We start from the raw sequence: 3,895 nt of genomic DNA, 5'->3' as shown, positions 1-3,895 counted from the left end.
ACGATACCACGACAGGATGTATTCTGATCTTTTGTATGATTCGGATCTTTGTATTGTATATTTGTATCTTGACTCGATGAGTCGTTGTTGTAATATATATGTTTCTTGTGGGCTCTATTGTAATCCTGTTATAATGTTACCGCTCGTGATTGATTCCACCCGCATCGCGTGCATGCTTCGGCGTGTACGAGACGCTTGGTGGTGCGTCTCCTAGAATCGATATCGTGCGGATTTCGGCGGATTCGCTGGGATCCTCATGGTACCGGTTTTGGGGCGTCACAAGTTGGTATCAGAGCATCAGGTTGACGGTACCCCACTAGTCCAGCCTTTAGGATAACCTTGCCAATGGTCGTTGAGTTTAGAGAGTCCACACTATTTTCTGAAAATTCGTTGGATAGTTCTGATTAGCTCTAAATTTTTCTCCTTACCTCTATTCTTTCTCATCTTACCTTTGCGAGTTTTGAATATTCTCTTATCTGCTTCTCTAAGTCATAGGTCTCTACGCGGGTTGGACGATCTTTGCCCCTCACCTATTAGGTCCGATCTTCGGAGGTCTCGACGAAAGTGCATCATCAACAGCGGAACAACGACTTCTTGTAAGTGGTGTCGACCGTTCTACATGGACCAACAATTCTTGTTAGTGGTGTCGAGAAGATCGACACGTCGCCTGAAGATTCCGATAGTTTAACCAACTCCCCCTTAGGTTGACGTGGAACCTCGGGGCGAGGTTCCTTGTTAGTGGTGTCGATTGTAGCGGCCCAGGAAAATCCCTTATTAGATTTTTCGTGTGCCTTTTCTTTTTGTGCATAATCATGAAATCATGCATCATATCATCCATGTTTTTAACAAAATAAAATTATTTTCAAATAAAAATATTTTATTTTATCCTCTCGTATGGTTTCTATATAAAACCTCCTCTTGTCTTTTCATTTAACAAAACGCCAAACTCGATATTTAAAATGTTGCAATTTGTTTTTTGCTCGGTAATGAAGTTTCAAAAATGTGCTTGGATCTTTCCTACTTCGTTTCTTTCCCTCATCCTGGTCTCTATAAATTCTTTTCTGCTATTTTTGGCTTCCTTTAAATTCTTTTGTAATTCCTGAAAGTTTGAATTCAGTGAGCTCTCCAACCTGGCCTACTCTTTCCCTATGTCTGGCTCTAGCTTTTCCTTCCTAGAGCCAAAAACGCCCTGGTGGCTCCTGTTACTTCTTCGCTGGCAGGAGACGAGAAAGTCCCTGTTTATCATCTTTCTCAGGTGGTCACGCAGCATGCACCAGCTCTGCTTTTCCCATTCTCTTAATCCCAATCCTGAGAACCCCAGAAAACCCTAGCTGTTTTCCCTTTCCCCTCAGGCCGCCGCCAGCTCTCCCTCCCTTTCTCTTTTCTCTCCAAGAGGACCTAGCACCACCACCAAGCTCGCCGTCGCCCCACCGTTCTGTACAACCCGGCGTCCAACCAACGCCACCAGGAGCTGCGTCACGTTGCCAGGATCGTCCTCGCGCAAGGAATCGTCCGGGGGCGCCTCGTACCGACAGCAAATCGCCGATTCTTCTTCGACTCCGGCGAGGAAATCAACGTTTTCCGGCGCCACCGCTTCGTCCCCGTCTCCATCGAGCGCTCCGCTGTTTTCCTGGTTAGCTGGCGCGCCTTATCCCCCACTTCCCCGAATTGTTTGATCACTTCATGTCGTCCCTTATTTCTGTCGAAACTGACAGCTCTCCTTGTGTCCGAGGTCGCCACCATGTCCATCATCTCCGTCCACGGTGACCCTCCAACCCGTGCGTGTTCCTAGCGTCTGCGTCTGCGTCTCCGACTCGTATGACTACAGCAGCAACCTCCTGGTGAGCGTCGCCTCTGCTCCCACCCTTTCGCCCCGCCTGGGTCGTCATCTTCGTCGTTTAATCCCGCAGGAGTGATCTCCTCTGTTTCGGTTTCAGCTTTCAGTTAAATTCAGTTAACTGCATCTATCGCTGTTACCTTCCAGGTCGCACACTCGCACAGCACCCCGCGCCTCACTGCGCCTCACGACGCACTCACGGTCACGCCCAGTGCAGCTAGCTCCTGAATGAATTCAGCAACTTGCTTGCTTGCTTAAGCTAGCTAGCTTATGAATTGATCCAGCAGCTTGTCTTAGCTAGTTAGGAGCGGCAGCAGATCAATCTAGCAGTCTGCTTACTTGCTACGTATTTGACTAGCTAGCTTTTCTCTGCTTTTACTCAATCAGTTCTGCTCTCTATCTTACTCTATGTCCTAAGCCTAGCCGAAGTGGTTCACGTGACAACAGAACCAGATGAATTCCAGGGACAACAAAATGCCCTTCTTTTCTGTCGTTGTTCTTCAGTTTCAGATAACACCTCTGATAAAAATTCAGTCAACAATTCCGGTAGTAATATCTGTCTTGCTTCTGTATCTCTTCAAGCCAGCGAACCAGCCTAGACCTGGGACCAAATATCAGCACCGGAGGATTAGATCCACCCTTTCTGCCTCCAATTATCTTTATTTTGCAAAACTTGTTTATCATATATATTTTGTTCTACAAATCCAATTGATGCAAACAATATGTCTACCTTTATTAAAAAAATGCATTAATAGATTGTCATCCATATACATATGTTTGCATCTTGCATCATGTCGAATCGTGTTAGTTTGTGCCTATCACCTAATATATAAATGCGGAGTATTAGGGAATTGCAATATATGATTTGCCCGCTCCGTTTAATATTGAAGTAGCGCACCCCTGCCATGTTATGCCATGCTAACCAACACTTAAATTTGCCGGTAGAAATGCAACTCCAACCTAATCTGTTTGTCCGGGGTTTCGACTCCGATTAAATTGGATAAGTGCATCGCATCATCCTTGCCATGTCATGCATGCATATCATATCATGAGCATGCTGATTCTTCTTTCGTAGTTGTAAGCTTTGCATCCGTTGTATGTTCCAGCATTTGCTTCTTCCCGGATAGGATCGCGAAGTGGTGCGGTGAGATACGACGAGTTCTCCGGATGTTCCTCGACAAGCTTTAACAGGCAAGCATTTCCCTTATACTCCTGCCCCTGCAGAAGTCGCTCACCTATTTTATTTTGCCTTCTCCCTCATGCTATCCTTAAGTTGCGTTCCTGTCACGTGTCCCTTCCACTTGTTACCTCAAGCAGCCCATATTGCCACCACCAACCACCAACCTCCTACAGCTGTTGATTGGTTATCGGATCTGCCTTGCGAGTCCTAGTGCATGCTAGTGCTATTTATATCTCGTTACCGTTACTGCTATCTTATCGGGTTATCAGTTGGGGAACATGACACATGGTTTATGGTTATATCTGTTGGAAGTATCATGGTTACTTGTTAATAATTGTTAGCGGAGACATCGGTGGGTCGGCTTGATCGTTTTGTGACGGCTCACTTGTGTTTCTTTAAAGCTTAGGACCCCGAGTTCCCGTTATCCGTTCCGAGACCGAGCGCTCTAACCACACGTGGGTATGCTTCGGGTCTCCCTCGACCACCGCTCGGAATCTACAGCTTTGTCCAGTGGCCACAACTAGTTCGTAATGTTTTACCATTTGTTGTTGCGTGCATGCCAGCTTGTTACTTATTTACTTTGGGAAGCCCCCGGGTGCCTTGTATCCCTTGTTTACGGTATGCACGTATAGGTTCGCGGCTCGCGCGTTTATCGCATGCTTCGAAGCGGGTCATTCGCCCCAGTGTGTGTTTTGACCCTCGAAAGCCGTTCTCGCAAACAGCCTAGGTCCGTCTCGGAGATTCGTGCCGACTTCGATTCGGGTTCAACTTGGTTAGGTGGCTTCCTGGACATTGTTGTCGTGAAGGAGAGTGCGAGTCGTTATATCCACCTGTCGCAAGTGGGTTGATCGTGCGTGTGGGCACATTTGGGCACCCCT

The 3,895-nt window shown here is 46.9% G+C and overlaps 1 long non-coding RNA gene across 1 annotated transcript; it reads left to right on the top strand.

The window, feature by feature from the left end:
• The first annotated feature begins 691 nt into the window (after positions 1–691).
• On the top strand, positions 692–2,993 carry LOC124696899. The gene is made up of 3 exons (XR_007000737.1): positions 692–1,633; positions 1,716–1,841; positions 2,944–2,993. It is a non-coding gene; the product is annotated as an uncharacterized LOC124696899 (long non-coding RNA).
• The last annotated feature ends 902 nt before the right edge of the window (positions 2,994–3,895 follow it).

This window comes from Lolium rigidum, chromosome 3 (assembly GCF_022539505.1).
Source record: "Lolium rigidum isolate FL_2022 chromosome 3, APGP_CSIRO_Lrig_0.1, whole genome shotgun sequence".
Taxonomy (NCBI): domain Eukaryota; kingdom Viridiplantae; phylum Streptophyta; class Magnoliopsida; order Poales; family Poaceae; genus Lolium; species Lolium rigidum.
The sequence above is the reverse complement of the archived record's forward strand: the minus strand, read 5'-3'. Positions and strand labels throughout refer to the sequence as shown.